Source organism: Lissotriton helveticus, chromosome 7 (assembly GCF_964261635.1).
Source record: "Lissotriton helveticus chromosome 7, aLisHel1.1, whole genome shotgun sequence".
Taxonomy (NCBI): Eukaryota; Metazoa; Chordata; class Amphibia; order Caudata; family Salamandridae; genus Lissotriton; species Lissotriton helveticus.
The window spans coordinates 1,097,613,991-1,097,630,950 of record NC_136068.1 but is presented as its reverse complement, the minus strand read 5'-3'; the positions used below and the strand labels follow the sequence as shown (position 1 = coordinate 1,097,630,950).

The following is a 16,960-nucleotide window of genomic DNA, read 5'->3' as shown; positions in this document are numbered from 1 at the left end:
AGGAGCTGGCTAGATGGAGCGCTTCGAATTGGGTAAAAGATGCCCGTTTCAAAGCAGCCACATGCAACTTAACATACTTACAAGCGAGCGTGAGTGCAGAGTGACAGTGAGTGACAGTGAGTGCAGAGTGACAGTGAGTGACAGTGAGTGCAGAGTGACAGTGAGTGACAGTGAGTGCAGAGTGACAGTGAGTGCAGAGTGACAGTGAGTGCAGAGTGACAGTGAGTGACAGTGAGTGCAGAGTGACAGTGAGTGCAGAGTGACAGTGAGTGCAGAGTGACAGTGAGTGCAGAGTGACAGTGAGTGCAGAGTGACAGTGAGTGCAGAGTGACAGTGAGTGACAGTGAGTGACAGTGAGTGACAGTGAGTGCAGAGTGACAGTGAGTGCAGAGTGACAGTGAGTGACAGTGAGTGCAGAGTGACAGTGAGTGCAGAGTGACAGTGAGTGCAGAGTGACAGTGAGTGCAGAGTGACAGTGAGTGCAGAGTGACAGTGAGTGCAGAGTGACAGTGAGTGCAGAGTGACAGTGAGTGCAGAGTGACAGTGGAGTGCAGAGTGACAGTGGAGTGCAGAGTGACAGTGGAGTGCAGAGTGACAGTGGAGTGCAGAGTGACAGTGGAGTGCAGAGTGACAGTGGAGTGCAGAGTGACAGTGGAGTGCAGAGTGACAGTGGAGTGCAGAGTGACAGTGGAGTGCAGAGTGACAGTAGAGTGCAGAGTGACAGTAGAGTGCAGAGTGACAGTAGAGTGCAGAGTGACAGTAGAGTGCAGAGTGACAGTAGAGTGCAGAGTGACAGTAGAGTGCAGAGTGACAGTAGAGTGCAGAGTGACAGTAGAGTGCAGAGTGACAGTAGAGTGCAGAGTGACAGTAGAGTGCAGAGTGACAGTAGAGTGCAGAGTGACAGTAGAGTGCAGAGTGACAGTAGAGTGCAGAGTGACAGTAGAGTGCAGAGTGACAGCGAGTGACAGTGAGTGACAGCAGAGTGCAGAGTGACAGCAGAGTGACAGCAGAGTGACAGCGAGTGCAGAGTGACAGCAGAGTGACAGCAGAGTGACAGCGAGTGCAGAGTGACAGCGAGTGCAGAGTGACAGCAGAGTGACAGCAGAGTGACAGCAGAGTGACAGCAGAGTGACAGCAGAGTGACAGCAGAGTGACAGCAGAGTGAGTGCAGAGTGACAGCAGAGTGCAGAGTGACAGCAGAGTGACAGTAGAGTGCAGAGTGACAGCAGAGTGCAGAGTGACAGCAGAGTGCAGAGTGACAGCAGAGTGACAGCAGAGTGCAGAGTGACAGCAGAGTGCAGAGTGACAGCAGAGTGACAGCAGAGTGCAGAGTGACAGCGAGTGCAGAGTGACAGCGAGTGCAGAGTGACAGCGAGTGCAGAGTGACAGCGAGTGCAGAGTGACAGCGAGTGCAGAGTGACAGCGAGTGCAGAGTGACAGCGAGTGCAGAGTGACAGCGAGTGCAGAGTGACAGCGAGTGCAGAGTGACAGCGAGTGCAGAGTGACAGCGAGTGCAGAGTGACAGCGAGTGCAGAGTGACAGCGAGTGCAGAGTGACAGCGAGTGCAGAGTGACAGCAGAGTGACAGCAGAGTGACAGCAGAGTGACAGCAGAGTGACAGCAGAGTGACAGCAGAGTGACAGCAGAGTGACAGCGAGTGCAGAGTGACAGCGAGTGCAGAGTGACAGCGAGTGCAGAGTGACAGCGAGTGCAGAGTGACAGCGAGTGCAGAGTGACAGCGAGTGCAGAGTGACAGCGAGTGCAGAGTGACAGCGAGTGCAGAGTGACAGCAGAGTGCAGAGTGACAGCAGAGTGCAGAGTGACAGCAGAGTGCAGAGTGACAGCAGAGTGCAGAGTGACAGCGAGTGCAGAGTGACAGCGAGTGCAGAGTGACAGCGAGTGCAGAGTGACAGCGAGTGCAGAGTGACAGCAGAGTGAGTGCAGAGTGAGTGCAGAGTGACAGCGAGTGCAGAGTGACAGCAGAGTGACAGTGACAGCAGAGTGACAGCAGAGTGACAGCGAGTGCAGAGTGACAGCAGAGTGACAGCGAGTGCAGAGTGACAGCAGAGTGACAGCGAGTGCAGAGTGACAGCAGAGTGACAGCAGAGTGACAGCGAGTGCAGAGTGACAGCAGAGTGACAGCGAGTGCAGAGTGACAGCAGAGTGACAGCGAGTGCAGAGTGACAGCAGAGTGCAGAGTGACAGCAGAGTGCAGAGTGACAGCAGAGTGACAGTGAGTGCAGAGTGACAGCAGAGTGACAGCAGAGTGCAGAGTGACAGCGAGTGCAGAGTGACAGCAGAGTGCAGAGTGACAGCAGAGTGCAGAGTGACAGCAGAGTGCAGAGTGACAGCAGAGTGCAGAGTGACAGCAGAGTGACAGTGAGTGCAGAGTGACAGCAGAGTGACAGTGAGTGCAGAGTGACAGCAGAGTGACAGTGAGTGCAGAGTGACAGCAGAGTGACAGTGAGTGCAGAGTGACAGCAGAGTGACAGTGAGTGCAGAGTGACAGCAGAGTGACAGTGAGTGCAGAGTGACAGCAGAGTGACAGTGAGTGCAGAGTGACAGCAGAGTGACAGTGAGTGCAGAGTGACAGTGAGTGCAGAGTGACAGTGAGTGCAGAGTGACAGCAGAGTGACAGCGAGTGCAGAGTGACAGCGAGTGCAGAGTGACAGCGAGTGCAGAGTGACAGCAGAGTGACAGCGAGTGCAGAGTGACAGCAGAGTGACAGCGAGTGCAGAGTGACAGCAGAGTGACAGCGAGTGCAGAGTGACAGCAGAGTGCAGAGTGACAGCAGAGTGACAGTGAGTGCAGAGTGACAGCAGAGTGACAGCGAGTGCAGAGTGACAGCAGAGTGACAGCGAGTGCAGAGTGACAGCAGAGTGACAGCGAGTGCAGAGTGACAGCGAGTGCAGAGTGACAGCGAGTGCAGAGTGACAGCAGAGTGACAGCGAGTGCAGAGTGACAGTGAGTGCAGAGTGACAGCGAGTGCAGAGTGACAGTGAGTGCAGAGTGACAGCGAGTGCAGAGTGACAGTGAGTGCAGAGTGACAGCGAGTGCAGAGTGACAGCAGAGTGACAGCGAGTGCAGAGTGACAGCAGAGTGACAGCGAGTGCAGAGTGACAGCAGAGTGACAGCGAGTGCAGAGTGACAGCAGAGTGCAGAGTGACAGCAGAGTGCAGAGTGACAGCAGAGTGCAGAGTGACAGCAGAGTGCAGAGTGACAGCAGAGTGCAGAGTGACAGCAGAGTGCAGAGTGACAGCAGAGTGCAGAGTGACAGCAGAGTGCAGAGTGACAGCAGAGTGCAGAGTGACAGCAGAGTGCAGAGTGACAGCGAGTGCAGAGTGACAGCGAGTGCAGAGTGACAGCGAGTGCAGAGTGACAGCGAGTGCAGAGTGACAGCAGAGTGACAGCGAGGGCAGAGTGAGTGCAGAGTGACAGCGAGTGCAGAGTGACAGCGAGTGCAGAGTGACAGCGAGTGCAGAGTGACAGCGAGTGCAGAGTGACAGCGAGTGCAGAGTGACAGCGAGTGCAGAGTGACAGCGAGTGCAGAGTGACAGCGAGTGCAGAGTGACAGCGAGTGCAGAGTGACAGCGAGTGCAGAGTGACAGCGAGTGCAGAGTGACAGCGAGTGCAGAGTGACAGCGAGTGCAGAGTGACAGCGAGTGCAGAGTGACAGCGAGTGCAGAGTGACAGCGAGTGCAGAGTGACAGCGAGTGCAGAGTGACAGCGAGTGCAGAGTGACAGCGAGTGCAGAGTGACAGCGAGTGCAGAGTGACAGCGAGTGCAGAGTGACAGCGAGTGCAGAGTGACAGCGAGTGCAGAGTGACAGCGAGTGCAGAGTGACAGCGAGTGCAGAGTGACAGCGAGTGCAGAGTGACAGCGAGTGCAGAGTGACAGCGAGTGCAGAGTGACAGCAGAGTGACAGTGACAGCAGAGTGACAGCGAGTGCAGAGTGACAGCGAGTGCAGAGTGACAGCAGAGTGACAGTGACAGCAGAGTGACAGCGAGTGCAGAGTGACAGCGAGTGCAGAGTGACAGCGAGTGCAGAGTGACAGCAGAGTGACAGCGAGTGCAGAGTGACAGCAGAGTGACAGCAGAGTGACAGCGAGTGCAGAGTGACAGCAGAGTGACAGCAGACTGACAGCGAGTGCAGAGTGACAGCAGAGTGACAGCAGACTGACAGCGAGTGCAGAGTGACAGCGAGTGCAGAGTGACAGCGAGTGCAGAGTGACAGCGAGTGCAGAGTGACAGCGAGTGCAGAGTGACAGCGAGTGCAGAGTGACAGCGAGTGCAGAGTGACAGCGAGTGCAGAGTGAGTGCAGAGTGACAGCGAGTGCAGAGTGACAGCAGAGTGACAGTGACAGCAGAGTGACAGCAGAGTGACAGCGAGTGCAGAGTGACAGCAGAGTGACAGCGAGTGCAGAGTGACAGCAGAGTGACAGCGAGTGCAGAGTGACAGCAGAGTGACAGCGAGTGCAGAGTGACAGCAGAGTGACAGCAGACTGACAGCGAGTGCAGAGTGACAGCAGAGTGACAGCAGACTGACAGCGAGTGCAGAGTGACAGCAGAGTGACAGCAGACTGACAGCGAGTGCAGAGTGACAGCAGAGTGACAGCGAGTGCAGAGTGACAGCGAGTGCAGAGTGACAGCAGAGTGACAGTGACAGCAGAGTGACAGCAGAGTGACAGCGACAGCAGAGTGACAGCAGAGTGACAGCGAGTGCAGAGTGACAGCAGAGTGACAGCGACAGCAGAGTGACAGCAGAGTGACAGCGAGTGCAGAGTGACAGCAGAGTGACAGCAGAGTGACAGCGAGTGCAGAGTGACAGCAGAGTGCAGAGTGACAGCAGAGTGACAGTGACAGCAGAGTGACAGTGAGTGCAGAGTGACAGCAGAGTGACAGCGAGTGCAGAGTGACAGCAGAGTGACAGCGAGTGCAGAGTGACAGCGAGTGCAGAGTGACAGCAGAGTGACAGCGAGTGCAGAGTGACAGCGAGTGCAGAGTGACAGCAGAGTGACAGCGAGTGCAGAGTGACAGCGAGTGCAGAGTGACAGCAGAGTGACAGCGAGTGCAGAGTGACAGCGAGTGCAGAGTGACAGCAGAGTGACAGCGAGTGCAGAGTGACAGCGAGTGCAGAGTGACAGCGAGTGCAGAGTGACAGCGAGTGCAGAGTGACAGCGAGTGCAGAGTGACAGCGAGTGCAGAGTGACAGCAGAGTGCAGAGTGACAGCAGAGTGCAGAGTGACAGCAGAGTGCAGAGTGACAGCAGAGTGCAGAGTGACAGCAGAGTGCAGAGTGACAGCAGAGTGCAGAGTGACAGCAGAGTGCAGAGTGACAGCAGAGTGCAGAGTGACAGCAGAGTGCAGAGTGACAGCAGAGTGCAGAGTGACAGCGAGTGCAGAGTGACAGCGAGTGCAGAGTGACAGCGAGTGCAGAGTGACAGCGAGTGCAGAGTGACAGCGAGTGCAGAGTGACAGCGAGTGCAGAGTGACAGCGAGTGCAGAGTGACAGCGAGTGCAGAGTGACAGCGAGTGCAGAGTGACAGCGAGTGCAGAGTGACAGCGAGTGCAGAGTGACAGCGAGTGCAGAGTGACAGCGAGTGCAGAGTGACAGCGAGTGCAGAGTGACAGCGAGTGCAGAGTGACAGCGAGAGCAGAGTGACAGCGAGAGCAGAGTGACAGCAGAGTGACAGCGAGTGCAGAGTGACAGCAGAGTGACAGCGACAGCAGAGTGACAGCAGAGTGACAGCGACAGCAGAGTGACAGCAGAGTGACAGCGAGTGCAGAGTGACAGCAGAGTGACAGCAGAGTGACAGCGAGTGCAGAGTGACAGCAGAGTGACAGTGACAGCAGAGTGACAGTGAGTGCAGAGTGACAGTGAGTGCAGAGTGACAGTGAGTGCAGAGTGACAGTGACAGCAGAGTGACAGTGACAGCAGAGTGACAGTGAGTGCAGAGTGACAGCAGAGTGACAGCGAGTGCAGAGTGACAGCGAGTGCAGAGTGACAGCAGAGTGCAGAGTGACAGCAGAGTGCAGAGTGACAGCAGAGTGCAGAGTGACAGCAGAGTGCAGAGTGACAGCAGAGTGCAGAGTGACAGCAGAGTGCAGAGTGACAGCGAGTGCAGAGTGACAGCAGAGTGACAGCAGAGTGCAGAGTGACAGCAGAGTGCAGAGTGACAGCAGAGTGCAGAGTGACAGCAGAGTGCAGAGTGACAGCAGAGTGCAGAGTGACAGCGAGTGCAGAGTGACAGCGAGTGCAGAGTGACAGCGAGTGCAGAGTGACAGCGAGTGCAGAGTGACAGCGAGTGCAGAGTGACAGCGAGTGCAGAGTGACAGCGAGTGCAGAGTGACAGCGAGTGCAGAGTGACAGCGAGTGCAGAGTGACAGCGAGTGCAGAGTGACAGCGAGTGCAGAGTGACAGCGAGTGCAGAGTGACAGCGAGTGCAGAGTGACAGCGAGTGCAGAGTGACAGCGAGGGCAGAGTGACAGCGAGGGCAGAGTGACAGCGAGGGCAGAGTGACAGCGAGGGCAGAGTGACAGCGAGGGCAGAGTGACAGCGAGGGCAGAGTGACAGCGAGGGCAGAGTGACAGCGAGGGCAGAGTGACAGCGAGGGCAGAGTGACAGCGAGGGCAGAGTGACAGCGAGGGCAGAGTGACAGCGAGGGCAGAGTGACAGCGAGGGCAGAGTGACAGCGAGGGCAGAGTGACAGCGAGTGCAGAGTGACAGCGAGTGCAGAGTGACAGCGAGTGCAGAGTGACAGCGAGTGCAGAGTGACAGCGAGTGCAGAGTGACAGCGAGTGCAGAGTGACAGCGAGTGCAGAGTGACAGCGAGTGCAGAGTGACAGCGAGTGCAGAGTGACAGCGAGTGCAGAGTGACAGCGAGTGCAGAGTGACAGCGAGTGCAGAGTGACAGCGAGTGCAGAGTGACAGCGAGTGCAGAGTGACAGCGAGTGCAGAGTGACAGCGAGTGCAGAGTGACAGCGAGTGCAGAGTGACAGCGAGTGCAGAGTGACAGCGAGTGCAGAGTGACAGCGAGTGCAGAGTGACAGCGAGTGCAGAGTGACAGCGAGTGCAGAGTGACAGCGAGTGCAGAGTGACAGCGAGTGCAGAGTGACAGCGAGTGCAGAGTGACAGCGAGTGCAGAGTGACAGCGAGTGCAGAGTGACAGCGAGTGCAGAGTGACAGCGAGTGCAGAGTGACAGCGAGTGCAGAGTGACAGCGAGTGCAGAGTGACAGCGAGTGCAGAGTGACAGCGAGTGCAGAGTGACAGCGAGTGCAGAGTGACAGCGAGTGCAGAGTGACAGCGAGTGCAGAGTGACAGCGAGTGCAGAGTGACAGCAGAGTGCAGAGTGACAGCAGAGTGCAGAGTGACTGCAGAGTGACAGCGAGTGCAGAGTGACAGCGAGTGCAGAGTGACAGCGAGTGCAGAGTGACAGCGAGTGCAGAGTGACAGCGAGTGCAGAGTGACAGCGAGTGCAGAGTGACAGCGAGTGCAGAGTGACAGCGAGTGCAGAGTGACAGCGAGTGCAGAGTGACAGCGAGTGCAGAGTGACAGCGAGTGCAGAGTGACAGCGAGTGCAGAGTGACAGCGAGTGCAGAGTGACAGCGAGTGCAGAGTGACAGCAGAGTGCAGAGTGACAGCAGAGTGCAGAGTGACAGCAGAGTGCAGAGTGACAGCAGAGTGCAGAGTGACAGCAGAGTGCAGAGTGACAGCAGAGTGCAGAGTGACAGCAGAGTGCAGAGTGACAGCAGAGTGCAGAGTGACAGCGAGTGCAGAGTGACAGCGAGTGCAGAGTGACAGCGAGTGCAGAGTGACAGCGAGTGCAGAGTGACAGCGAGTGCAGAGTGACAGCGAGTGCAGAGTGACAGCGAGTGCAGAGTGACAGCGAGTGCAGAGTGACAGCGAGTGCAGAGTGACAGCGAGTGCAGAGTGACAGCGAGTGCAGAGTGACAGCGAGTGCAGAGTGACAGCAGAGTGACAGCAGAGTGACAGCGAGTGCAGAGTGACAGCAGAGTGACAGCAGAGTGACAGCAGAGTGACAGCGAGTGCAGAGTGACAGCGAGTGCAGAGTGACAGCGAGTGCAGAGTGACAGCGAGTGCAGAGTGACAGCGAGTGCAGAGTGACAGCGAGTGCAGAGTGACAGCGAGTGCAGAGTGACAGCGAGTGCAGAGTGACAGCAGAGTGACAGCAGAGTGACAGCAGAGTGACAGCAGAGTGACAGCAGAGTGACAGCAGAGTGACAGCAGAGTGACAGCAGAGTGACAGTGAGTGCAGAGTGACAGCAGAGTGACAGCGAGTGCAGAGTGACAGCAGAGTGACAGCAGAGTGACAGCAGAGTGACAGCAGAGTGACAGCAGAGTGACAGCAGAGTGACAGCGAGTGCAGAGTGACAGCGAGTGCAGAGTGACAGCGAGTGCAGAGTGACAGCGAGTGCAGAGTGACAGCGAGTGCAGAGTGACAGCGAGAGCAGAGTGACAGCGAGTGCAGAGTGACAGCAGAGTGACAGCAGAGTGACAGCAGAGTGACAGCAGAGTGACAGCAGAGTGACAGCAGAGTGACAGCAGAGTGACGGCAGAGTGACGGCAGAGTGACGGCAGAGTGACGGCAGAGTGACGAGTGACGGCAGAGTGCAGAGTGACGGCAGAGTGCAGAGTGACGGCAGAGTGCAGAGTGACGGCAGAGTGCAGAGTGACGGCAGAGTGCAGAGTGACGGCAGAGTGCAGAGTGACGGCAGAGTGCAGAGTGACGGCAGAGTGCAGAGTGACGGCAGAGTGCAGAGTGACGGCAGAGTGCAGAGTGACGGCAGAGTGCAGAGTGACGGCAGAGTGCAGAGTGACGGCAGAGTGCAGAGTGACGGCAGAGTGCAGAGTGACGGCAGAGTGCAGAGTGACGGCAGAGTGACGGCAGAGTGAGGGCAGAGTGAGGGCAGAGGGCAGAGTGAGGGCAGAGGGCAGAGTGAGGGCAGAGTGAGGGCAGAGGGCAGAGTGAGGGCAGAGGGCAGAGTGAGGGCAGAGGGCAGAGTGAGGGCAGAGTGAGGGCAGAGGGCAGAGTGAGGGCAGAGTGAGGGCAGAGGGCAGAGTGAGGGCAGAGTGAGGGCAGAGTGAGGGCAGAGTGAGGGCAGAGGGCAGAGTGAGGGCAGAGGGCAGAGTGAGGGCAGAGTGAGGGCAGAGGGCAGAGTGAGGGCAGAGTGAGGGCAGAGGGCAGAGTGAGGGCAGAGGGCAGAGTGAGGGCAGAGTGAGGGCAGAGGGCAGAGTGAGGGCAGAGGGCAGAGTGAGGGCAGAGTGAGGGCAGAGGGCAGAGTGAGGGCAGAGGGCAGAGTGAGGGCAGAGTGAGGGCAGAGGGCAGAGTGAGGGCAGAGTGACTGTAGAGGGCAGAGTGAGGGCAGAGTGACTGTAGAGGGCAGAGTGAGGGCAGAGTGACTGTAGAGGGCAGAGTGACTGTAGAGGGCAGAGTGACTGTAGAGGGCAGAGTGACTGTAGAGGGCAGAGTGACTGTAGAGGGCAGAGTGACTGTAGAGGGCAGAGTGACTGTAGAGGGCAGAGTGAGAGCAGAGTGAGGGCAGAGTGAGAGCAGAGTGAGGGCAGAGTGAGGGCAGAGACAGTGTGTCAGGGTGCACATTGTGTGAGTGTGCAGGGTCACATTGGGAGTGTGCGGGTGAGCAGTGTGTGAATGTGTAGGGGCAGTGTGTGAGTGTGCAGAAAACACCACACACACATACACCACACACACATACACCACACACACATAACGCACACACAAACCACACACCTCAGTCTCTCAACACCACACACTTGTCACCACTCAACACAACACACTCACCACCACACTCACTCCCCAGGCTCACCCCCACAGACTCACCACCACACACTCACCAGCACACAGAAAACAACACACACAACAACACACCCCCAGCCGTCAATGAATGCTTTCACCATGCACAAACACCAACAACCATCATCCATCTGTGCACGCTTTTACCAAGCACACACCCACCAGCCGTCAGTGCACCCTTCCACCAGGCACACACACCTCCAGCCGGCAGTGCACTTTTCCACCAAGCAATCGCAGTATACTTTTAAACATATTCATATAAAGCACAGCATGCCACCATTGGTAAAATTACAATTCAACCAAGATACTTCCACTACACACCACATGCACACACTCCATAACACATGGCAAAAAGACATTGGCATTTACAATGCCATTAGCTCAAACTGAAATAAATCCGAGCCCGATTGCATTTCTAATGCTTGTTAACACATGTAACTACGCTCCAGCAATTTTTAACTATGCTCTGAAACTGTGTAACTTGTAACTATGTAACTGGTAACTATGCTCTGAAACAATGCTCTTCCTCATGTAAAGCGCTTTGATACCTCTGGGTCTAGCCAGCGCTGTATAAAACTATTCAAATTAATAAAAATAAAATAAAAAAAGGTAGTGTTTTGGGCACCACTCCCTGTCCAACAAGGCTACAATCGTTGAGGCAAGCCTATGATCTGTATTTGCCTAAGACAACAAAAATTAGTATTAGGGTTGCACGTACTTTACCATGCGGAGGATTTTTCCATCTCAACATTCCACCTGCGCTTCAGGTTGCTTGACCAACAAGCAGGCAATAACTTACGTCCCAAACAATAGTGGCTCAATTTCACAGTTGAAATCCCAAGATTTGGGTACCTTAAACTGCGGAGTGTATGGCCATAATGAAACTAAAAATGTATGATGTGGAAATTCTGTGCTACTCCACGCAATTCTAGAAGTATTCACCCACTTCATGCTTCAGAAAATGCATTTTTCAATATTTAACTGTTACTTATACAATTCTGGTATAGCTTACCATTAGCATATCTTTTTTGCAATAAACAAAAGTCAGTTTATGAATCATAAGTCATTTTGTGACCAGTTCTGAATCACAGATAGGATCAGTTGTAAATCCTGTATTCGTCCTATTTGAAAGTAATGATGGTATGTATAAGTGGTTTGCAGCTACAGTTCATTGATTGTGGACACAAACCATTTATCTGTAGTAGACTGTATGTAGTTGAGGTTGGCCTCGGGGTAGCAAGTGTGATCCATTGAATGCTCTCCCAATATTTTCTATGCCTGGAAAGATTTTTTTAAACAATCCTCTATGCCTGAAATGTTTTCAGACAGACAGTCTAAACGATGGGGTGGTGGGGTGGTGGTCCGCTGTCCTTACAGGCCCCCATACCTGCATTCGCAGCCAGTTTGCCATAGGTCTCAAAATACCTCCTGCCTCACTAATATTTATGAGACGGAAGGTTTTAGGGACTCCAGCAAATATACAGCCACGTTCACGTTTACATCTTCTGGTTTGAGAGTAGGGCTTAGAATATTCACATGTGATCTCTTTTTGAGAGCCCATTAATGAGTGGCTTGTCAACATTCATCGATATAGCCGACCAGTGACAAATGGTTCTGTCTTCTCACCTTGGTGAGATGTAATCTGGACGATTTACTGCAAAGATATCTTTTTTGTTGATAGTTATAGGAGTTTTAAGTTTGTTGGGTATTACCAGAGCTATTACCAGAGGTTGAGTTGTGGTGTTAACAGAGTCATTTTGCTTGCGTCTGTGTTTATGTATATCAACTGAAGATATTGGCAAGTACAGCAGAACCCTGATATCGATCTACTTCCTTTTATGGATTTTGTTAAGAATTGTGTTAATTGTTCTATTGCATACAGGTCTGGGCGAGTGATGTCAGCATATGCGTAGCTATGAAAGTGGTGCATCTGTTCAGTGTTTAGCATTTGTTGTATTGTCTTGTAGGATTCTGTACGTTATTTAGTAGTAAGTGCTACTGCAAACACATTTGCTAGACAAGTTTTGTATTAACTCCAAGATTGGATGGATGAGAACAAGATATTGTCCTCAGCTCAAGCGGGTTTTCGCAGAAAAATTAGCACGTGCGATCAAGCCTTCAGATTTTCTCTGTTGGCTTGGAAGTACGTGCTACTTGGGAAACAGCGGCTTTGTGTGGCCTTTGTGGACCTGCGAGCTACGTTCGACTTGGTGCCACGCAATCTGCTGTGGAAAACTATGCTTGACCAAGGCGCCCCGGCTGATTTGGTGACTGATTGCCAGGTTGCATAAGGATACATATGCTCAGGTTATGTGGGGGTAAATGGGAAACTGATGGAGAGGATTCCGATAGAACGCGGGGTGCGCCAAGGGTGCGTCCTCGCTCCCACATTGTTCTCTCTGTACATTAATGATGCGGTGAGCTGTTTAATGGATTGCAAAAATTATGCCCCCTCGTTGAACAGCGCAAAAGTACCTTTCTTACTCTTCGCGGAAGATTCGCTATTAATATCCACTACCCCCATAGGTTTACAAGTCTTATTGAACAAATTCCTGAGTTTTTGTGAGGATAGGAAACTGGAACTGAACACCACAAAAACTAAATTTATGGTGTTTGGTAAAACAAGGGGTGGTATTCGAGAAGTTAAGATCTTACATGAACCTCTGGAACGTGTAAAAGAGTTTGATTACTTGGGCATAGGCTTAAGTGAGTCGCTTAGCTGGGATTATCAGTTGAGGAAGAGCTACTTAACTTTATGCCAAAGATCTAAATCAGTATTAAGATTTTTTTTAAACAATCCCACACCCAAACCCTCTCCCCGGCCCTTGAAATATATCGTTGAAGGTGGTGGGGGAGCACTACATTAATAATTCAGCTAGCGGACAGCTAACGGCAAATCTTTTAATTATAAAATCCTGTTCCTCATTTAAATCTTTCCTTGACTTGATCTCGCCTTCTCTTGCTAAAAGCCTATATGTCAGGTTTAGGTATGGTAACCTGTTACTTAAATTTCTGGGGAAAGAGGAGAGGGGTTTAGTAATAGACACCTCGCCTGTATGCTGCAAAGCTGACGAAACTGAAGAACACATAATGTTCGCCTGCCCCAAGTACAGGCAGCTACGCAGGAGATGGATTAAACCTATTTGCCTAAAATATGGGTGTCGGGGAAGTACCAGATCGCGTTTCGAATTTTTAAAGCAGACACTTCTGGACCAATAGTTTTTTCCCTTAGCCGTTTTCTGTTATCTTTTTGGATTATTCATAAAAAATTGCTTTGATAGTTACGATATTATTCTGATAATTTCCTGTGTTAGTTATGACACTTTTCTAATCTTACTTGTTTTATTTTTTCATGAAATACATGTATTTTTTTTCCCTAAACTGATTTATATGGTTTTATCTGTTGGTTGCATTGCTCCCCTCCCTAAGCATGATCAGATTGATGGTTCTTAAATTGATTTGATATGTGAATGAATGAATGAATGAATGAATGAATGAATGAATGAAGCGGGATTTACACATGCGCGACTTAGCCCCATGGGCGTCAAGGCGCCTAACACCAAACTAGCTGAGGCACTAGATGAGTAGAGCTTACTGATACGCATTAACAAAGCACCAAGTTTTCAGAGCCTTCCTAAAGAGCTCCAGTGAGGGTTGTGATTTAATCTCGAGGGGAAGTGAGTTCCATAGTTGGGGTGCCAAGATGGAAAAGGCCTTACTTCCCCATCTAACCTTCCTGGAGCGCGGAACTACCAGTTGATTAAGCTCTAAGGAGCGTAGGCATCTACTCGGAACATATCGAGTGAGCCGGGATCCAAGCGCATCAGCTGGGCCGGCCATGAGGGCACGATATGTAAGGCAAAGGAGTTTAAAAGATACTCTTGAGATGATGGGAAGCCATTGAAGACTCTTCCTTGCCATGGTCGCTGAGGACAGCCAGGGCAGGGCCAAGACAAATCGTGCCGCCGCATTCTGTACGACCTGCAGGCGTTGTAGAACGCCTTTGTTGGCTCCGGCATACAATGAGTTACAATAATCAAGCCTTGAGCCAACAAGAGCGATCACAACCTGCTTGCGTGCCTGCGGGGAAAGATAGTGAAGGATTCTTTTCAGAGTCCTAATAACACCCCAGCAGGTGGCCACAGTTTTATTGACCTGGGCTTCCATAGATAGCCGAGTGTCAAAAATGACCCCTAGATTCCTAGCAGATTGTGTGGGAGTGGGGCAGTTGCCTAAAGATGGAGGCCACCATTCACCTGACCACATGTCCTGGTCTTTGCCAAAGACCAGGACCTCTGTTTTGTCACCGTTCAACCTTTAGAGAATTGAAAATCATCCATTCTGCAACAAGTTGCATGCAGGATCTAAAGTTGGAAGCGGTGACACTCACAGAGTGGGTCAGGGACACCATAATCTGCGTGTCATCAGCGTACGACACTACCTCCATCCCCTGAGATCTTACTAGTCTAGCAAGGGGGGCCACGTAGATATTAAACAGGGTCGGACTCAATGCCGACCCCTGTGGCACCCCACATTGCAAAGACTTAGCAGGGGAGAGGAGATCTCCAAGCATTACACGCTGCTCTCTTTGTTGTAGGAAAGAACTCAGGATACTAAGGGCCGGTCCTGTTACCCCTGCCTCCCTTAACCTAGATGTTAACGTAAGGGGAGACAGGGTGTCGAACGCTGCTGTAAGGTCTAGCAATACTAGCACGGTAGTTTGACCCAGGTCAACTTTCCGGCGTATGTTATCCGTGACCATAGTCAAAGCAGACTCCGTGCTATGAAGCTTTCTAAAGCCATGTTGGGACCCATCCAAGAACCCTGAAGCATCCAGAAAGCGAGAGAGATGGCAGTTCAGGTGGGCTTCGAGCATCTTAGCAGGGGCCGGCATAAGAGATATAGGTCTAAAATTCTGCAGGATCCCTGGATCCAGAGTGGGCTTTTTAAGCAGCGGTTTCACAATGGCTTTCTTCCAAACTACAGGAAAGATACCATGTTCCATCGCTTCATTCATAATTTTCAACATGGGAGGAAGAATAGTATCCCTACAGTCCTTTAGTACTTTCAAAGGAACCGGGTCTAAGGGAGAGGCAGACTTCATTCTATCCAGCAGAAGGTTTAATCCCTCCATAGAAAGTGCAGGAAAATGATTGAAAACCTGGGGAGAGTCAACAACCCAAGATTCCAAATGTTTAACTCGGGCGGAGTCCTCTTCACTCAGGAAGCTCCTCTGAGATTGTAGAGCCAAATAGATATCATCTATTTTTTTTAAAAAGAAGTCCGAGATGTTGTTACATAACTCCTGTCAGACTACCACGGGGTCAGGGGACTGAAGAGAGCAGAGAGAGCTCACGATCTTAAAGAGCTCTTTAGAAGATGTAAGAGAACTAGTCAGGTTGGTGAAATAATCCTGTTTCTCCTTAATAACTCTGCTTTTATACTCTCGTATCTGGCACCTGTACAATTCCCGGTCAGTCGGATCCCAGGATTTACGCCAACATCTTTCCTTCCTTCTACATTTTTGTCTAAGAAGCCTCAGAGTTTCCGTGAACCAGGGGGCTGTCGGTTTTTGTCGCGCTACATATTTAGATGAAGCGGGGGCTAGCTCATCCACTGCTTTAGAGATAGAGTCGGCAAGCTCTTGTGCTGCCTCTTCTACCACCAACTGAGATGTAATATTAACGTTATGAATAAAAGGGGCCAGCGTCTCATTAGTAATACTCCTAAAATTTCTTTTGAGACGGTTCTTAGTGATAGCCAAATTACCCTCCATATTGGGCGTATTTAAATATAATGGAACTGCTAGATGATCAGACCATACTATCGGCAGGGGAACGCCGACTGTTAGCCTGGAGTCGTTGGGAAACACCCCATCCAGGGTATGGCCAGCCTTATGCGTCGGAAAGGACACCCTTAGGGCAAAATCACCTGCGTCCAGTGCATTAACCAATGAGGATGTATCTGTAGATGCCAGATCATCTAAATGAAAATTCATATCCCCAAGAATGGTAAAAGAGGATCTCCCAAAATAGGGTTCCATAATTCTAAAAAGTTCAGGGCAAAAGTTGGCTCTAGGTCCCGGGGGTCTATATACAAGAATTCCAGTGAAGGAGATCGACGGAGCACATACAATACAGAAGTATAGGGCCTCAAAGGGATCCGAGGGGACTGATAAAGATTTTACAGTACAGGAGAGGGTGGTTTTATAGAGAACTGCCAATCCACCTCCCCTGCGTCGCACTCTATCCAACCTGTGAATTGCATATCCTTCGGGTATAGCCAAAAGAAGGTCATGGCCAGAGGATTCAGAGGCCCATGTCTCGGTCACAAAGACCCAATCAGGTTGCCTCGCACTTACAAAATCATGAAACTCTGTTATGTTTAATGAGGGATCGTGCATTAATCAAAAAGCCCTGTCTGGATTGAGAGGTCCCCCATCCACCGAGAGAAGGGGAAGCAGGTTTCCTGCCAGCCTGTGTAGTAAATTTAAAACAAGATTTACACGAAGGACATACCGGTGCCAGACGCAGGGTCTCAGGAAGGAACCGATGATGGCATGGAAGCACGGGAGGTCTAAAAGACAGTAGGTAGTGTAACAGGTTTTCCCGGGGCAAAGAGATGGGCCTATCCAGAGTCCCAGGGTCCAGCCCGTCCTGCAGCCCGTCCTCAGCGCGGACGGGCGCAGATGGGCTGAACTCTGGCGTAACTCCGGCGTCAATCAGGCGTCCCCGCAGCGCGTAACCGCTGCGCGTCTGCATGGCTCTCTTTTATACACGCCTAGCGTCCTTCTGACGACTAGAGCGTGTAGGCTGCCAGAATGCGCCGAAAAACGGCACGACTAGACTCAAGATGGCGCAGCTGTAGGGGAAGACGCCGGGAAGCGGACCCGCCCAACAGCGGTGGATGTCCCAAAATTATAGTGCAGGTAAGGGCCAGGCGCGTTTTAAAAACAGGGGAAAAGAACGAAATGCAAAATAAAATATCAAACGAGGCACTAGTTAAAATTTAACAGCAGCTCAGCACCCAAGCCGCAATAGCGCAGGCACGAGTATAGTGACAGCTAGGAAGGGAGAGTTCAAGATTTACCTCTCTTTTATACACGCCTAGCGTCCTTCTGACGACTAG

The 16,960-nt window shown here is 52.0% G+C and overlaps 1 protein-coding gene across 2 annotated transcripts in view; it reads left to right on the top strand.

Annotated features, from left to right (window-relative positions):
• Window positions 1-16,960, top strand: part of NPLOC4 (NPL4 homolog, ubiquitin recognition factor) — a 652,620-nt gene that overhangs the window by 379,803 nt on the left and 255,857 nt on the right. The window lies entirely within an intron of this gene.